Source organism: Papio anubis, chromosome 18, assembly GCF_008728515.1.
Source record: "Papio anubis isolate 15944 chromosome 18, Panubis1.0, whole genome shotgun sequence".
NCBI classification, from domain to species: Eukaryota; Metazoa; Chordata; class Mammalia; order Primates; family Cercopithecidae; genus Papio; species Papio anubis.
In genome coordinates, this window is record NC_044993.1 from 5,502,532 (window position 1) to 5,522,326 (window position 19,795).

The window sequence follows — 19,795 nt, forward strand, 5'->3', positions numbered from 1 at the left end:
GCTTCATCTGGTTCTGCCTAATGTTAGAAACCTGCTGCCTCCCTCTGTTAATCTCCCTGAAACAGTCCAGTCCTGGCCATCTCTTCTCCTTTGAACTGCTGGGCAGGAAGCAGAACGACCTCTCTGCATTTGGCCTGGGCACCGAGTCCCTGGTTGCCCTCGATGCCTGGTGCCTTCTGGAGAGGTGGCTGCCTGCCTGCCTGCCTGCCTGCCTGCCTGCCTGCCTGCTTGGGGGCCAGACCTTCTGTAAAGATCCGTGCAAAGCCTCTTTCGAAACTGAGGACTTCCGTCACCAGCCCTGGCTGTGCGTTGTCACTGGGCATGTTCACCATATAAGGCGATCCCTGCAGAGGCAGGGACCCAGGTAAGCAGGCGGCCTCGCAAGCCTCGCTCCGCTAAGCCACAAAGGCTCCCCAGCTGAGTGTGTGCACAGAGGACTTCAGCAACCAGGAGATTTTCTCACCTTTTATGGTCTCAGGAGAAGAAAAAGACCTGTGTACCACAAAAGCAGAAACACAGCCTGAGCGCAGTGAGAACTGTGGGTTGAACTCACAGCAACTCTTGTTGCAAAAGCAACTTTTGTGAGAAGCCCAGGATGTAGCTAACTCTGCAGGGTGCCTGGTGCCTAAGATAAAGTGACTGTGGAGCTGTGAGGAGTTCCTGTGCAGTGGCAAGACAGCAGCTGCAGAATTTAAGTTGGGGGGGGCTTTTGGATGGGGCATAACCCTCCCCCATGACCCCTCCTTAGCCTTGTGCTCACCCACAGGGTCTTCCCCCACACCGTCCTCCCTCAGATCGAGCTTCCCCACTGTCCTTGAAGCCTGTACTGTCATCAAAGAACATCACCTCCCTCCACCCCCGTTATTTTCATCCCAGTTCTGGGCTGCGGGCCATGGAAGCCGGGTAGAGAGTGGGCAGGAGGGTCTTGGGGACACCTGAAGGGTGAGGGAGGGAAGAACGTGAGGACATGTGTTCCAGGCAAAATGGAAAGGCCAGGGTGAAGGAGTCGAGCTGGGCCATGCGCGTGGGGAGAGACCAGGCTCAGATGGTGGGGGCTGAGTGAGAGGTCAGCCTAGGGTGGTGGGCAGGCATGGAAGGGTTTTAAAGTAGGGGAGAGGCAGGATCCGTTGTACCTGGGGGAATCGAGGGGGGCAGGAGCAACCAACTGACCATTTGTTCATTCAGTAGCCATTTCTTTTTCTTTTCTTTTTTTTTTCACTGGCTCTGTCACCCAGGCTAAACTGTGGTGACACAATCACAACTCACTTTAGCCTCTATATCCTAGGCTCAAGCAATCTTCCTGCCCCAGCCTCCCGAGAAGCTGGGACTGGAGACTTGCACCACCATGCCCCAGCTAATTTTTGACTTTTTGTAGAGATGAGGGAACTCCCTGTGTTGTGCAGGCTGGTCTTGAAATCCTGGGCTCAAGTGATCCTCCCATCTTGGCCTCCCAAAGTGCTGGGATTCCAGGTGTGAGCCACCACACTCGGCTAAGCAGCTGTTTCTTGAGCCCCCGCTGTGGGCCAGACCAGGCCCAGGTGCAGGGGACATAGATGTGACGTCCCTGCACTCAGGCTCTGTGTCCTGGTGGCACTTAGAGGACAGGGTGACAGTCTCCCTCAGCCTTTCGGACGCTGCTTTTCCTTGGATGCCCTTTCCTGGATTTTTCTTGTTGTCTGAAAGACCACCGTGGTGGCTAAATGGTAGAAAGGAAAGCTTTGCGGGGGTATCAGTTTGCAAACTGGAAAAGATGATCTCCAATGTGTGCCAAAGGTACCCTCTCTTCAAAGAGGGGAGGAACAGGCTGGGTTTTATGCTTCACAGGGCCTGTAGCCCACAATAGTTACATATATTCAGCAGGTCTGGGGGGAAGTGATATATATTTATGAAGGGAGCAGAGTGCATGGGCAGTGGGTAAACACATGTAACATACATGACGTTCACGTTGGAGTGAGGTTAGCATTAAAGAGAGGTGGAACTTGGTTCTCTGCATGGAAAGGTGAACTGTAGGGCACACACTTTGTGGGTAGCTTCTGTAAGCCGCCAAAACAGCCTTAAGGTCTGTAATTACTTATCGGAAAAGAATGTAAGTCCATTCCTTCGTCCGGTCAGAGTTGTAGCGGTTGGATAATTTGCCTGATAGCTCTAGTTATTAGGGTGTTTTGCAAATGTGTTTTTTTTCTTGTAGCCATAGGGATTTTAAAATTTGCCATGCCAGGCCAGGTGCAGTGGCTCACGCCTGTAATACCAGCACTTTGGGAAGCTGAGGCAGGCAGATCACTTGAGGTCACGAGTTCGAGACTAGCCTGGGCAACATGATGAAACCCTGTCTGTACAAAAAATATAAAAATTAGCCAGCCATGTTGGTGCATGCCTGTAATCCCAGATACTCGGGAGGCTGAGGTGGGAGAATCGCTTGAGCCCAGGAGGCAGAGGTTGCATTGAGCCAAGATTGCGCCAGTGTACTCCAGCCTGGGTGACAAAGTGAGGCTGTCTCAAATAAATAAATTTGGCCAGGTGCGGTGGCTCATGCCTATAAACCCTGCACTTTGGGAGGCGGAGGCGGGCTGATCACGAGGTCAGGAGTTTGGGACCAGCCTGGCCGACATAGTGAAACCCCGTCTCTACTACAAATGCAAAAATTAGCTGGGTGTGGTGGCAGGCGCCTGTAGTCCCAGTTACTCAGGAGTTTGAGGTGGGAGAATTGCTTGAACCTGGGAGGCGGAGGTTGCAGTGAGCCGAGAGCATGCCATTGTACTCCAGCCTGGGTGACAGTGAGACTCTGTCTCAAAAAAAAAAAAAAAAAAATTAATTTCCCATGCCAGCTGGGCCCTGAACCTTGAACCCCGAAATCATAGGTAACTTTGTTTCCTTAACCTTATGTCCATCTTAGCTGATATAGGGGCATCTATTTTGGTCTCTCAGATCACACTTCCTATCACCTCTGAAAGGCTCCTGACTTGTTTTACCTGGGTAATTCAGAGGTAGGAAGAGGCAAGAACCCCAAGTTACTATTTTGTGCCCTAAGCTTTGAAAACCGCTGGGCCTTTCACACCTCCCCCCTCACCCTGCCACCCGTTGTAGGTTTCCACTTTGTTCTCACACCATGTGATCAGCACCCTGTCCCCCAATTCTCACCCCTACCTCCACTGCCCTAACTGAACCCGGTGCTCCGGCCAAGCAGTTAGGAAATGGTTTCCAAAAGCAGAAAAAAATGATCTAAGAGTACAGAATAGAGAGGGAGTGGAAGGGCAGCCTCACAGCAGCAGAGGTGGACAGGCACCACCTCAGCCAGGTGCTCAGCGGCGGCATCGGCGGCCATGAGTCAGACTGATAATTCTGGCCCTTGACAGGATGTGACGAGAAGGGCCACTTCACCTCCAGGGTCTGTCTCCCAAACCCATAACCTCCGTCCAATCATGAGGAGACCATCAGCCGAATGGCAATAGTGGGGGACACGTGACTGAATCCCTGACCAGGACTCCTCAAATTGTCAAGGACATCAAAACCAGTCTGAGAAACTGTGAGAGCCAGGAGCAGCCCAGGGACACCTGATGGCTAAATGTCTCGTGGGACCCGGGGTAGAAAAGGATATTAGGCAAACACGAAGAAGAGTGAATAAAATGCAGATGACTTACTAATATATGAATCGGCTCCTTCATGGTGACAGATGGACCAGAGTCATGTCAGATGTTAAGGTGCGGTGGAAGCGGGTGCTGGTTGCACAGGAACTCCGTATCATATTATCAACAGTCCTTTATGTCTAAAACCATTCTAAGATTTCTTGTTTTAAAACCCACCACCGTAGCAATGTGTTTTTGCAGTGATCGCGAGCGCCACCTCGTGGACACAGGTAAGCACTGGCCGTGACCAACCTCCCTGGAAAGGAAGGAACAATTGCAGAGGATCGATGATGCGATGAGCCGCTGTGATTGATTCTGGTCTTGGGAAATGGAAAAGGCCGCTTCCTGCCCGGCAGTGGCTCCCAGTCCGGTGGAGAGAAATGGTGCAAGGCAAAGTCAGGACTCCTGGTCACAGCCAGCATCTGTTCCATCTTTACTGGGGTTAGGGACCGAGCTTACGGATCCCATCTTAACTCGTCCAAGGCAGCCTGGAGGGGTGCCACGATGCCGTCAGCCTTGTTTCCTGCTGCCCCTCAGACCTGCTCAGTGGGAGTGGAGGAAGAGGGCCGCCCTCTTGTCCCTTCTTTCCCCGCTATGAAAAGCCCAGACCTTTCCTGTGATTTTTTTTTTTTTTTGGTCTATTCTTAGGGAATTAGTTCCTGGTATCACTTTAGATCAAAAGCAGTCTCTATTCATGAATTTAAAATGTTCGGTCCTAGGTAGTAAAATGTGGACGTTGACTTACCATTAGATTTCCCCTACGCCCTCAAGAGCCTACTGGGGCAGCAGGGACTGTGGTTTTTCTCTTCCCTGCTACCCTCCTTCCATGTAGCTGCTGTTTTTGATGAGGATTGCCAGATCACATCCGGATGCCCAGCTACGTTTGCATTTCAGGTAAACAATGAACACTTTTTTAGTACAATTATGTCTCATGCAATATTGGGGTCTTTTTCTTCTAAAAAGTATGTGAAATTCAAACTTAACTGGGCATTTTTTTTTTTTTGACGGGATCTCACTCTGTTGCCCAGGCTGGAGTGCAGTGGTGCAATCATAGCTCACTGCAGCCTTGACCTCCTGGCCTCAAGTCATCCTCCTACCTTAGCCTCCCAAGTAGCTGGGGCCACCGGCTATTCATGAATTTAATATTCATCACCACCATGCCAGGCGAATTTTTGTCTAAGATACAAGGTCTCGATATGTTTTCCAGACTGGTCTAGAACTTCTGGACTAAAGCAATCCTCCTACCTTGGCCTCCCAAAGCACTGGGATTATAGGCGTGAGCCACTGCACCCGGCCACCATCCTCTAATTTTTTTTTTTTTTTTTGGAGACAGAGTCTGGCTCTGTCACTCAGGCTGGAGTGCAGTGGCATGATCTTGGCTCACTGCAAGCTCTGCCTCCCAGGTTTAAGCGATTCTCCTTTAGCCTCCTGAGTAGCTGGGATTGCAGGAGTGTGTCACCACGCCTGCCTAATTTTTGTATTTTAGTAGAGACGGGGTTTTACCATGTTGGCCAGGCTGGTTTTGAACTCCTGACCTTGGAATCCTCTCACCTCGGCCTCCCAAAGTGCTGCAATTACAGGTGTGAGCCACTGTACTTGGTTACCTATATTTTTATTATTGTTGTCTGAGTGCCTGATTTGTGACCCCCTTCTGGCTCGGAAGGAGGGGGAGGGCACAGAAAGTTTTCACTTGCCCATTGGGGTGAGATGTTGGCTTCCCATTGGTGCTGTAACAAATTACCCAAAAACTCAGTGGCTGAAGACATTAATGTGTCTTACCGTCCTGTAGTAAGAAGCCTAAAATCAAGGGGTCAGCAGCATGGCATCCTCTCTGGAGGCTCTAGAAGAGATTCCCTCCCCTCTTCCATCTTCAGGGCGGTAGCGTGGCGCTGTCCAGTGCCTCCCCCTCCTACTGCTTCCCTGCTTCCATCACGTCTCCTCCTGACCCTGAGCCTCCTGTCTTCCCCCATTAGGATTGCTGTGATTGCCTGGGGCCCACCTGGGTAATCCGGGATAATCGCCTCATTTCAAAGTCCTTAACTTAGTCACATCTGCGAAGTCCCTCTTGCCGTGTCAGGTAACATATGCGCAGGTTCTGGGGATTAGGGCGTGGACGTCTTTGGGGGCTGTTCAGCGTCCCACGGGGGTAAGCTGGCTTCAGGCGATCTGTGGCTCATGTTTCAAGTTGACTTTGAGCTTGTGGTCACTTGTGTGTGTGTCCTTTGAGACTCTGCTGCCAGGCTGTACCCGCTGTAGCCCTCAGCTGGGCAGTGCCTGGCCTTTCCCCCTCCTGGTTCACCCTGGGCCGTGGCCCCGCAGCCCCTCACTGCTGGGCTCCTGGTGCTCTGCAGAGGGTCCCCTTCCGCGATGTCTACAGGCTGCTGTGGCCACCTGTCCCAGATGTCCTACCTCGGACCTGCTGGGAGGCAGGGCAGTCAGTTCCTGGAAACAGACCTTGCTCTGCTACCCTGGCCCCTCAACTGCCTCACGTGTGACATGGCCATTGGCTGGAGCTCTTTGAGGGGGGCCTCTGAAGCCCCCCAGCCCTGAGAGGCTGACCCTGCACTCGCTCTGAGGGGAAATGGAACTAGCAGGTCTCCACAGCCTTGACCCTTTCACCACCATCTATGTGAGGCCTCGAAAGAGTGTGCACTTTCCTTAAAACACAAAAACAAACAAAACCCAAAAAACTTAGTATAATTCCCATCGCACAAAATTAAGCATTTTGAGGTGTATAATTCCATGACTATGAGGATAATACGTTCACAATTGCTGCTACTATTGCCTCTGTCTAGTTCCAAAATATTTTTATTACACCCGAAGGAGACCCCAGAGCCATTATTAGCAGTCACTACTCATTCCTTGTGCTCCAGCCCTGGCAACCACAATCGACTTTCTCTAAATTTATCTTTTCTGGACATTTTACATCAAAGCTACAATACGTGGTCCTTTGTGTCTGGCTGCTTTCATGTAACATCAGATTTTTTTTTTTTTTTTTTTTTTTGAGACAGTCTCACTCTGTCACCCAGGCTGGAGTGCAGTGGCATGATCTTGGCTCACTGCAACCTCTGCCTCCTGGGTTCAAGCGATTCTTATGTCTCAGCCTCTTGAGTAGCTAATATTACAGGCGCCTGCCACCACACCCAACTAATTTTTGTATTTTTAGTAGAGACAGGGTTTCAGCATGTTGGCCAGACTGGTCTCAAACTCCTGACCTCAGGTGATTCACCTGCCTCGGCCTCCCAAAGTGCTGGGATTACAGGCGTGAGCCACTGCACCCAGCTGTAACATCAGATTTTCAAGGATTATCCACGTTGTAACATGTCAGTGGTTCATTCCTTTTTTTAAATTGCCAAATAATATTCCATTGTGTGGATGTACCAAATCTTGTTTATCCATTCTTCAGATGGACTTTTATCTTTGTTCCGCTTTCGGCTTGTGAACGGTGCTGCGTGAACATCCATGTACTAGTGTGTTTTCAGCTTTCCAGGTTTTCAGCTTTGTGGTGTGTGTATCAGGCGTGGGACCGCCGGTCCTATGCTAACTCTGTTTAACTTGGGCACCATTTCACCAGCAGTGCAGGAGGAGAGAACTACTTCCTCTCCAACACTTTTTATTTTAAAAACTTTAGCCTTCTTAGGCCAGGCATGGTGGCTGATGCCTGTAATCCCAACACTCTGGGAGGTCAAGGTGGGAGGATCGCTTCAGGCCAGGAGTTCAAGACCAGCCTGGGCAACATCGTGAGGCCTCATCTTTACAAAAAAATAAAAATAATCTGGTGTGGTGGGGTGCACCGGTGGCTCCAGCTACTTAGGAGGCTGAGGTGGGAGGATGGCTTGAGCCTGGGAGGTCAAGGTTGCAGTGAGCTGAGCTGTGATTGCACCACTGTACTGCAGACTGGGCGATAGAACAAGACCCTGTCTCAAAAACAAAATAAAAACGTTAACCATACTAGTGGGTGAGCCATACATTTATTTATTTATTTATTTATTTATTTATTTATTTATTTATTTATTTATTTACTTACTTATTTTTGAGACAGAGTCTCGCTCAGCACCCAGGCTGGAGTGCAGTGGCGCGATCTCTGCTCACTGCAAGCTCCGCCTCCCGGGTTCACGTCACTCTCCTGCCTCAGCCTCCTGAGTAGCTGGGACTACAGGCGCCCGCCGCCACGCCTGGCTAATTTTTTGCATTTTTAGTAGAGATGGGGTTTCACCGTGTTAGCCAGAATGGTCTCGATCTCCTGACCTCGTGATCCGCCCACCTCGGCCTCCCAAAGTGCTGGGATTACAGGTGTGAGCCACCGCGCCCGGCCGTACATTTATTTTTGATTTTTGACTTTGAAATGTTGCATGTGGTCCAGCAAGCACTGCACAATACAATAACTGCCTGCCACAAGTGGCCATTCAAACTGAAAATGAGAATAAGTTCAATAAAATGAACCTGACTTCCCCTGCTGGACAGGCCAGCATGGCGCCCGGCTCCATGGTCACGGCACAGACGGATCGTTGCTCCCCCATCGAGTACTGCTGGAGGCTGCTGGTGGCGCCTTCCGGGGGCACAGCTGCTCCTGTGTTTGCTGCTTGGTGGTGGCCTCCTAACAGCCTGGTCCAGAAGGTGGCCCATGCAGCCCAAACTTTGGAGTTCCAGAGATGGGGAGTCAAGGGCAAGGAGCGCATGGGGAAGAGAGAGTGGAGGCTCAGCCACAATGGGGGTCTGGTGGTGGCTCAGTCCTTCTGTGGAGGTGTCAAAGGTGGACTTGGAAAATTGGGCAGGGCTGTCGCTAGCAGAGGCACTGCTGTGGATGGCAGGACTAGCCTGGTCAGGACCCCTGGGAGCCAAGGAAGGTTCAATGCGCAAAGCCAGCATTAAAAAACAGAAACTGGTGCCCAGGGGACAGCTGGACAGCCCATGGACATCCCAGGGAGCAGCAGCTGGTTGAAATAGCATGATGTATATTTTTAAAAGAGACAGTCTCACTTTATATGCAAAATGTCAAGTAATATAAATCTCTTACTTAAAAAAAACTGAGAATAGCCAGGTGTGGTGACTCATGCCTGTAATCCCAGCACTTTGGGAGGCTAAGGCGAGTGGATCACCTAAGGTCAGGAGTTCGAGACCAGCCTGGCCAACATGGTGAAACCCCCCCCCCCCCCACTAAAAAATACAAAGATTAGACAGGTGTGGTAGTGCATGCCTGTCATCCCAGCTACTCGGGACGCTGAGGCAGGAGAATCGCTTGAACCTGGGAGGTGGAGGTTGCAGTGAGCCGAGATTGCACCATTGCGCTCCAGCCTGGGCAACAAGAGCGAAACTCCATCAAAAACAGAAACACAGTAACTTTCCAAGCAGGCAGGTGGGCAGATTGGAGTGTAGGCTGTTTCTGGAGGCTTTGGCCACGAGGTGGCGCCACCTCGGTAGCTCTCAAACGGCGCCGCGCCGTTCTGCATTTGCTCCTGTGGTTTTCTTTGGTTTTCTGGGGGATTTTGTTTCGTCTTTTTTCTTTTCTTTTCGTTTTTTTCTTTTCTTTTCTTTTCTCTTTTCTTTTTTTTTCTTTTCTTTTCTTTTTTACAGGATCTCACTCTCCTGCCCAGGCTGGAGTGCAGTGGTGTAATCACGGTTCACTGCAGCCTCGACCTCCCAGGGTCAAGCAATCCTCCTGCCTCAGCTCCCTGAGTAGCTGGGACTACGGGTGTGCCATACCACACCCAGCCAAGTTTTTGATTTTTTGTAGAGATGGGGTCTCACTATGTTGCCTAGGTTGGCACATCGGCTCCTGTTTGCTCCTGCGGGCCCCCAGTGCCTGCACCTGAGAGACTACCACTGCAGTCCATCCTTGGTGTGCCTCAGCCTACAAAAAACTTGCTCTGTCAAAAATGCCACTGCCTTGGATGGCACTGAAAAAGGCACAGCTGGTTGATGTGTGCAGGAAGTACAGGGGTGTGAAGGCTGGAAACAGGGTCCAGTCCTGCATGTCTAAAGGCCCATGTGTCTTGGGCATCAGGCGCCTTGGCTGCAGATGACAGGCACCTAACTCTAAGAAACCGAGGTGAAGAGCCAGGGCTACTCTTGTGTCATTGGCATCCAGGGCTGGGGGTACCCTGGCTCTAGATGCGTTAGTCTGTGGGGCTGCTTCTCCTGGGACATCGGCCTCGGATGTCAGAGCAATTTCTTGGTGAGGGGCCCTACCTTGTGCACTGTCACCAGCCAGGCCTGCTGCCCTCAGGCAGAATGCCTTCTATTTTTGTTGCAGTTTAAACACTAAGAGGTATCCTGCCAGGCGCGGCGGCTCACCCCTGTAATCCCAGCACTTTGGGAGGCCGAGGCAGGCAGATCACCTGAGGTCAGGAGTTCGAGACCAGCCTGGCCAATATGGTGAAATCCCGTCTCTACTAAAAATACAAAAAATAGCCGGGTGTGGTGGCGGGTGCCTGTGATCCCACCTAATTGGGAGGCTGAGGCAGAAGAATCACTTGAACCAGGGAGGTGTAGGTTGCAGCAAGCTGAGATCGCACCACTGCACTCCAGCCTGGGCGACAGAGTGAGACTCTGTCTCCAAAAAAAAAAAAAAAAAAAGGATATTTGGTTGGCAGGAGGTGAGGACACCCAGATAGGCAGTCCATCCAGCCCTGATCAGCTGATGTTGGAGCCAGGGAGCTCCCCAAAGGCTGGCACAGCTGGATGGGCACACGACAGGTGCTGTCATCCTGTGTCCCTGAATCAGGGTGGCCGGCTGAGACTCCAGCCTTCCAGTCGTTCGCTGGAATTCACCGGCTGAGCACGGCTACGCTCAGTGCGGAGCTCTTCTTGGCAGGTGCTGGCGCTGCTGTTGCATAATCAGGCTGGAGTCAAAATGACATCACTGCAAGCGGCCACCCTATCCTTTCCTTCTTGCAACAGATATTTATTGGCACCCACCGGGTGCCAGGCACTTGGCTCTGTATTAAGGCAAAGCTGGCAGGTGTATTTACTAGGAGCCTGCATTCTAGGAGTGTGGGGGGGGGAGAAGAGGAAAAAACACAGCAAAATAAAACAATGGCAGAGAGCAGCAAGGGCCACAAAAGCCGATCACGGAAGCGCAAGCAGGAAGCAGACAGACAGGGAGGCCTGAGTGTGGTGGAGGCAGGCCTCCCGGCAGAGCTCGTGGTGAGCCCAAACCTGGAAGGTGAGAAGGGTAGGGCCGGGCTACAATCTGGCGGTGCCCCACCCAGGGAGGAGTGAGAAAGAAAGGCTTCTCTTGAGTGCTGGCAGAAGGGCCGGGGAGATCACCCCTGCCCCCACCAGTGAGATTAGAAATCGGGTGGCAGGTGAGATTAGAAGTTAGGCAAGACCTTGTGAACCATGGCAAGAAGCCTTTGAAGGGCTTTCAGAAGTGGGGTAATGTGATTTTCTGTCACTCTAGTGACTGAGTTGGAGAGCAGCAGGCAGCGAGGGAGGCAGCCGTGGAGGTGGGAGGCCAGGGGTGGTCCAGGCCGGCCACCTATTGGAGGGGGAGAGGGAGGAGGCAGAGGGTAAAGACTCTTCCCCACCACTTCCTCACAGCAGCTATGAAGCCCTGTGCCACCATCACCTTACAGTGTAGTGGCTTCATGGAGTCCCTGTCAACTGGCACCTATGGGCTGGAGGACAGCCCGTACGTACTCTCATTACTGAAGTGAGTTCTTCCCTGGGGCATCTTGGGTTCCACCTGCAAGTACAGTGCCCACTGAGGGCTGACCCCATGAGGTCTTTGAAAACCAGAGGCTCCATCCTCCCACTCCATAGAAATGGCCGCAGATTGATCAAACCAAGTTACTTCCACAGCAGCGAGTGTGCCGCACCGGGAAGAGCCCCCAACTCAGACTTGGGGCCCTGAGTCCCCGCACTCTAGCTGTGTGTCCCTGGAAAAGCCACTTCTCTGAAGCCCACTGTTTTCATGACGGGAAAAATGCCTCCCTTCCTGTGGTGTTGGGAGGGTGGTGCTGGATTCTGATGAAAAGGCTTGGAAAGGCAGCAGACCCTTGACGCAAGAAAGGAAAATATTCAGATGGCCCCGGAGTTATTTTCAAGCCTAGAGGTTCCTGTTTGTATCTTTAAATCCCACCTCTTGCTTTGCTGGTACCCTCACCCTCAACCCTTCCAATGTCCTTATTTTTTTTCCTTATCTAATCCACAGCCACCTGCTCCCTAACCATCCCTCTCCCCTCAATGTACCCGTCATGCCCCACTTCTTCGGCAAGTGGGGACTGAGTGCTAGAGGTGGAGCATGCGGAGGTCAGAGGCTGTTGGTGCTGGGTCACCACTGCCTGGCATAGCGCTTGGCACGTAGTAGGTGTGCAGTAGGTATTTGCAAACCGTAGAGACAAATGCTGCCCGGTGGTCTTACAGTTGTGCCAGCCCAACTAGCCTGACACCACCAGCATGGAGCCCGTAGTCTGACAGTCAGGCCTGTTCATCTGTGGCCCCAGGGAACCTGGGCAGCTCAAGGGACACAGGTAAAGAGAGTGTTCCTAGGATCTTGTAGAAGGGTGGAGCTCAGGTGAGGTTTAGATGAGGCAGCCCTTTTTTTTTTTTTTTTTTTTTGAGACTGAGTCTTGTCGTGTTGCCCAGGCTGGAGTGCAGTGGTGCCATCTCAGCTCACTACAACCTCCACCTCCAGGTTCGAGTGATTCTCCTGCCTCAGCCTCCTGAGTAGCTGGGACTACGGCACCCACCACCATGCCCAGCTAATTTTGCACTTTAAGAAGAGACTGGGTTTCACCTGGTTTTACCAGGCTGGTCTAGAACTCCAGACCTCAGGTAATCCACCCGCTTCAGCCTCCCGAAGTGCTGGGATTACAGGTGCCTGTCACCATGCCTGGCTAATTTTTGTATTTTTAGTAGAGACAGGGTTTCACCATGTTGGCCAGGCTGGTCTTGAACTCCAGACCTCAGGTAATCCACCCGCCTTTGCCTCCCAAAGTGCTGGGATCACAGGTGTAGATGAGGCAGGCTTCTGACAGGCTCAGAACAAGGCTAGGTGGGAGGCAGGCAGCATCAGGCCTGGTCTGCAAAGAGGCTCCTGTTTTTTTGGGGTCCCCCAGGTCATGATAGTTATGGAATACTGAGCCCGGAAGTGGACTGTTTGGGGCTCTTCCTCCAGGTTGGAAACCCAAGCTGCTTCCGTATCAAAGTGATTTACACCCTCCAGGGAGGAGCAGGCTGTTTGCTTCTTACTGATAGGATTTCAGATAGCAAAGTTCTTGCAAATCGGTGATTTGTGACATGCGATAACTGCTGCAGCGTGTCCTTGAAAACCAAGGTTCCTTGTTAACTTTTCGGCTGGTTTTATCTGAGCCTGTTATTCCAGCTTGATGAGTGGTCAGTTGGATTTTTGTTGTTGCGGTTTTAAGAAAAGGGCCTCACTGTCACCCAGGCTGGAATGCAGTGGCACAGTCACAGTTCACTGCAGTCTCAACCTTCCAGGGTCACGCGATCCTCCCTCCTCAGTCTCTTGAGTAGCTGGGACTACAGGTACGCACTACCCCACCCAGCTAGTTTTTTTGTAGGGATGGGGTTTTGTCATGTTACCCAGGCTGGTCTCCAACTCCTGAGCTCAAGCAGTCTGCCTGCCTCACCAGGTGGATTTTTATAGTCCCACTGTGGGGGATGAGCTGCAGGAAGGAAGGAGGCCATTACTGCCCTCCAGCCTGGGAGTCCTGGGGACGTGGAGGGGAGCGGGCGGATGGAGGGTACATCCTAGAAGTCAGATGTGAGCACTCAGACATGGGGAGAGAGAGTGGGGAGGCTGCGTCCACAGTGACTCCGGGTCTCTGACTCAGGCTGTAGAAGGGGAGATGATGCACCGAGGCAGGAGGTAAACTCAGTTCTGGAGGAAAGAGGCTGAGTTTTGAGGCCCTGGTGAAACAGCCTCGTGCAGATACCTGATAAGTGCGCGGTGCTGGCGGGCGAGATACCTGATAAGTGCACAGTTTTCCAGGCTGGAAAACCAGCAGGTCGTGCAGGGGAGGGAGCCGGTACCGCGGACATGTGGGAGCTGAATCTGCAGGAAGGTGGTCTCCAGGGAGGATGCGTGGGGTGGAGAGAGTAGAGAGAAGCCGAGAAACTCCAGAGCAGAGGCCAGAAGGGCCCAGGGAAGACCACTAGCGACAGCGAGCGAGCCAGGGCCAGGAATGGGTGCCGGGGTGCCCACGAGAGAGATCTAAGAGCACGATCACCAAGCGCCAAATGCTGCCTGCGGGGACCCAAAGCGCCCCTTGGATGTAGTGACCAGGCCCCCAGGACCAGGTTTCGGAGGGTTTGGGAAGGAACGAGCTGAAGAAGTAGGGTGACAGGTTCAGACGTCTTGGAGTGAAGAGGGACCGGCTGAAGCGGGGCACGTGGGGTGGAGGGAGTCTGTTTAGCCAGGCTGTGGAGCTGGCGCCTGATGGCTGCCGGGAAGGACGTGGTGCCAGGGAAGAGTGAGGCAGGGGCAGCCGGCAGAGGGGAGGCCCGAGCGGAGGCGGTCCCAAGGCTCCAGGCCAGGACCAGCAGGCCGGGGAGTCGGGGGGGGGGGGGGGCAGTTGCCTGGGGCCCATGAGGCTGTACTGTGGAGGCCTCTGCAGGGGAGAGTCCCGCCTCCTCTCGGCTGTGTCCACGTGGGCCACTCTACTCCCCCGGGGTGTCTTCACCCCCAAGCTCAGCCTCTCCTCCAGGATCTCCCACACGCTGGCTGCTCCGCTCCAGCGCCCAGCCCAGACACCCCTTCTCCCCAGGTACCACTGCTGGCCCTAGGCGCTGCCGGGCCTGAGTCATCGGCCACCCTCTCCAGGCGGCGCCTGGGTAAGCACGCAGCTGGACCGGATTCTAGGGCCTGCAGGGGCTCCTCCCGCAGACCGCGGCCCCGCCTCCTCGCCGCACCCACCAGGTTCGGCCCATTCCCTGTGAGGTGCGTCTCCATTGGCTGACTCCTCCATTGGGTTCCGCCCCACACCTCTGCTTCCACGATTGGGGCAAATGACTGCCCCTCAGCAGTGTTGCCTGGCAACGGGGAAGGGGCGGCTCCTGAGAGGAACCCGTGGGCTGCTGGATCGGACCAGACAGGACAGCACCAGGAAGCCCGGCAGGGTAGGTACCTGGGCTGAGGGCCGCGGTGAGCTGACCCAGAGGCACAGGCCCAGCTGAGGTGGGGACTGGAGCAGCGAGCGGGTCCAGAGTAGGCCTGGGCCCTGCCCCTCCCTGGCCTCCACGCCTCTCCAGGCCATCGGGTCTGGGGAGGGAGAGGTGAAGGCTGCAGGGAGGTGAGGGGTAGGGACAGCTGGGAAGGATGGAGGGAGGGTCTCCTGGGGGGATCAGAATCACCCTGCACCTCCTGCTATTCATGTGGTCAAGGTAAGAGGGTGGGGAGGTGTCTCCCCAAGGGTCAAGGCCAGCCGTGTTGAAGGGGATTCAGAGCCTGTGTAGACGTGGAAAGGGAGCGGTGCCTCCGCAGAGGAGACCAGTCTGGGGCAGACACTGAAGTGTGTGTGGAGAGTGTCTTCCTTCTTGTATTCTGACCACACCCGTCTGGGCTTTTCCAGGACGGTGAGCTAATAACTGTTCCCAGGTCTTGTAGGTGGCCTGCGCAGTACAAGTCGCCTTCTGGCCCACTGGAACTCCTTGCCCAGACTCGAGCTGCCCCTTTGCACAAGAGCCTCTGGGCTCTGAGACACAGGCAGGACTTTGAAGCCTGTCCTGATGAGGCAGTTGGAATCTCCCCAGCTTGTAGGGGTACAGAGGGCCCCTTGTGTGGCTCTAGAGATGCGGGGCCCTTGGAGTAGAGAGTTGGGGCTTGGGAGGCAGGGTGGGAAGCAGCCATGTAACAGCCTGTTGGAGAAGCTGTGAGCAGGAGGTGACTGAGCCACTCCTAGGATACTAGAGGGAACCATGGGGGCCATCCTGCAGACAATCGGCCCTTGTCCACCCCTCCATCACGGAGGCACAGCAACCTTCTGTTCCTTCCGAGCGGGGCAGTTTCTCTTGTTCCAAGACAAGAACTCAAGGAGCCATTCTCTGTTGTCTTGGGCCCATTATTCTGTCTCTGACCTCCAGTAAGCAGATCAAATGCCCTGGGTTACCGTATTTAATCTTCTCAATCTTATGTTAAATAAATTACTTAATGATGCTTATTAAAAGCACATTAATTATTCGAGACCATTGCAATGGGTGTAGGGACCACAGCAATGGGATTTTGTAGTGAAGGAGAGAGATTGGGCTCAGCTCTGAGTATAGCATGGGCAAGTGGGAAACCAGGGAGCAGGGTCGGGATCGGTGGATGGAAAATGACTAAGGAAACATCAGGGCGGTAAGGTGGATTCTGGGTAAGCTGACCTAACAGATTCTTACTGAAGGCAGGCCGGGGTGATCGGACATCGCCTAGAGCGAGCTCGTCCAACCTGTGGGCCGTATGTGGCCCAAGACAGCTTTGAATGACACCCATCTCAAATTCATAAGCTTTCTTAAAACATGAGATTTTTTTTGCCATATATGTGGATACATGAGCTTATCAGTTATCATTAGTGTTAGTGGGTTTTATGTGTGGCCCAAGACAGTTCTTCCAGTGTGCCCCAGGGAAGCTGAAAGATTGGATATCCCTGACCTAAGCTTTAAACCTGGTTAGATTGCAAGTGAACAGATAATGGTGATCAAATATCAAGGATGGGTGGTTTTTTTTTTTTTTGCTAAAGCCAGATGTTACACAGAAGGACACAGATGGGCCTAGGAGCCTGACTAAGGTCTGGTCAAACAAAAAATCTTTGTCACTTATTATTATGGGCTGCTGAGACTTTTGTTTTTATTTTTTTGAGACAGGGTCTCTCTCTGTCACTTAGGCTGGAGTGCAGTGTTGTCATCTTGGCTCACTGCAACCTCTGCCTCCGGGTTCAAGGATCTTCCCACCTCAGCCTCCTGAATAGCTGACACTACAGGCACACGCCACCACACCTGGCTAAGTTTTGTATTTTTGGCAGAGACGAAGTCTCACTGTGTTGCCCAGGCTGGTCTCAAATTCCTGGCCTCAAATGATCCTCCCAAAGTTCTGGGATTATAGGCTTGAGCCACTGCACCTGGCTTCCATTTTGTTCCACTGCCCCACATCCTCAGAAGCCAGGTTTTCTTACCTTTATCCCTACTGATGTCTGACACGGACACTTCCTTGTTGTGAGGCCATCCTGTGCACTGTAGGATTTTTAGCAGCATACCTGGCCTCTGCCTGCTAGATGCCAGCGGCACTCCCCTCCCCAGTTGTGACAACCACATGCTTTTCCAGTCATTGCCAAATGTCCCCTGGGGGACAAAACTGCCCCCAGTTGAGCTCCACTGGTATAAGCAACCTTGACGTGCGCTCTCAGCATCAGTGTGCATTGTCCTTTTTTTTTCCTTTTGAGACAGTGTTTCACTCTTGTTGCCCAGGCTGCAGTGCAATGGCATGATCTCAGCTCCCCACAACCTCCGCCCCCGGGTTCAAGTGATTCTCCTGCCTCAGCCTCCCAAGTAGCTGGGATTACAGGCATGCACCACCACACCCGGCTAATTTTGTATTTTTAGTAGAGATGGGGTTTCTCCATGTTGGTCAGGCTAGTCTCGAACTCCCAGCCTCAGGTGATCCACCCACCTTGGCTTCCCAAAGTGCTGGGATTACACGTGAGCCACTGCGCCCGGCGTGCCTTGTCCTTTAGGAGAACTTGATACAAGGGAACCCACAGAAGTCTCGTGGCCAATGTAGGGTTGTGTTATACACAACTTGGCAGGGAAGAGGCCACCCCATGTACCAAGGTGTACTCTGAAAGTCCCATGACACCAAGAAAACTTGCCAGGGACTGAAAGCTCAGGAACTTGGATTTAGAGAGAGAATGCATTAAAGGCCTTCATGTCCTCCTCCAAATTAATTAGATGTCTGGCCTGATGAAAGAGATTGAGGCGCGAGAATGCATGAACTGTGGAACACTTTGTATCATTGCCATTTCTTTTTTTCTTTTTTCTTTTCTTTTCTTTTTTTTTTGAGATGCAGTTGTCCAGGCTGGTGTGCAATGGCACGATCTCGACTCGCTGCAAACTCTGCCTCCCGGGTTCAAGCGATTCTCCTGCCTCAGCCTCCTGAGTAGCTGGAATTATAGGCATGTGCCACCACACCTGGCTAATTTTGTATTTTTAGTAGAGATGGGGTTTCTCCATGTTGGTCAGACTGATCTCAAACTCCCGACCCCAGGTAATCTGCCCGCCTCGGCCTCCCAAAGTGCTGGGATTACAGGCGTGAGCCACTGTGACCGGCCAACCATTGCCATTTCTTTATCTTGCCTGGCACAGGGCTCTCAAAGGAGACAGGCTGTCCTTGAGCCATTCTGAGATGTGTCCCTTCACCAGCACTCTGCAGGCACTAAGAATGGCAGTGCCAGGGACAGCGCTGTGTTCTTAGGGGCTGCCCACCTTCCCACCTCACTGGCACCAGCCCTGGGGTTCCTACTGGGGGGCTCTCACACACCCTCCTCTCTCCTGCTTGAAAAACTGGCGTTGCCAGCCTGGCTCTGTGTCCAAGCCTTTCCTGTCATCTCCTGGGCCTGCCCTGGTTTGCACCGCTTCTGTGCATTTCTGGGCTCCCGTCCTGCCTGTTGGCACTTGCCCAGCCCTGCACCTTTCTCCCGGCCGTCTGGGGACGGTGGGGGCTGGCCAGGCTGCACCCTGCTACTGTTCTCCGACCACAGTGGGGGAGCCTGTTTCTGGCGGAAAGGGGGAGTTGCAGTGGGATGGAAGTGAGGGGCTGGGTGTGGAGTCAGGCCAGGGCCCCCTTCCGCTGCAACCCTCTGCTGCCCTCCCCCACGTGCCCCGAGTTCCTCCCTCATCTCCCCATGCTCTTGCCTGTGCCCCTTGCATGCTGTTCCCACTTCCTGGTGAGCCACCTGTGAGTCTCTGAAGACCCAGCTGGAATATGACCTTTGGGACCTTTTCCACTCTTGACTCTTCTTGTTATATCCCCAGGCCACATCCGTCCCCATGCCCTTGTCTCTGTTTCCTCTCTCTCTTTTTTTTTGAGACGAGTCTCACTCGCCGCCCAGGCTGGTGTGCAGTGGCGTGATCTCGGCTCACTGCATCTTCCGCCACCTGGGTTCAACCAATTCTCCTGCCTCAGCCTTCCAAGTAGCTGGGATTACAGGTGCACAGCACCACGCCTGGCTAATTTTTTGTATTTTTAGTGGAGACGGGATTTCACGTCGTTGGCCAACCTCGTTTGGAACTCCTGACTTCAGGAGGTGGTGTGGCCCACCTTGCAGCCTCTTAGAGTTGAAGCAGAGGGTGGGTCTGCTTTGTTTTGGCTGCTTGGGCTGTGTCCTTGCAGCGCCCAGACTCAGCCAGCGCGGCCCCTCTGTCTGGGAGCTGGGTCAGCCGGCGCAGGCCCTCTGTCTGGGAGTTGGGTCAGCCGGTGCAGCCCCTCTGTCTCGGAGCTGGGTCAGCCGGCGCAGGCCCTCTGTCTGGGAGCTGGGTCAGCCGGCGTGGCCCCTCTGTCTGGGAGCTGGGTCAGCCGGCGCAGGCCCTCTGTCTTGGAGCTGGGGACAGCCCTTTGCCGCTGGACGTTGCTTCCCGGCTGGAGGTTTTCCTTCTGGGCTCTCCTCCTGCTGCGAAAGTTGAGCAGTAGAAGCGGTGAGATCAGATGGGGCATGGATGAGAGCCCCAAACAGGGTCGGGTAAGCCCCTGTTTCCAGCCTGTCTCTGCAAAGTGCACCTCCATCCCCTTCCAAGGAGCCCCCCACTGGAGACTTCCTGTGCAGGGGGCACGTGCGCAGTGAGGCCTGTCGAACGCCCATGCGCTGCAAGGATGGCTGTCATATAAAAGGCGGAGAAATAACTCGCTTTAGTGGGGGTGTGGTGAGACTGGAAGCTCATGTTTGCTGATGGGAATATAAAGTGGGGAGCACTCTGGCGGCCCCTCACAATGTTAAACATAGAATTACCAAGTGACCCAGCAAGTCCACCTCTAGGTGTCGACACTGAAAATTGGAACAGAGGGACTGAGGTACTCAGATGTTCATTGCAGCACTATTCATAATAGCCAGAAGGTGGAAACAGCCCCGGCGTCTATCAGCTCATGATTGACAGGCAAAATGTGGTCCGTCCATACAACGAAATACTCATCAGCCATAAAAAGTGGAATGCTGACCCACGCCACAACGTAGGTGGGCCTC

General features: G+C 53.3%; 1 protein-coding gene across 3 annotated transcripts in view; it reads left to right on the forward strand.

Moving 5' to 3' along the window:
* MEAK7 (MTOR associated protein, eak-7 homolog) overlaps positions 1 to 19,795 on the forward strand; it is a 148,231-nt gene that overhangs the window by 105,350 nt on the left and 23,086 nt on the right. The window contains exon 1 of one of the 3 annotated variants that reach the window (XM_003917254.5): positions 14,289 to 14,708. The exons of the other annotated variants lie outside the window; for them this stretch is intronic. The gene's annotated coding sequence lies outside the window, so the exon portion shown is untranslated. Of the gene's footprint in view, positions 1 to 14,288; positions 14,709 to 19,795 lie in introns of those variants that run through there. 3 annotated transcript variants of the gene reach the window in all.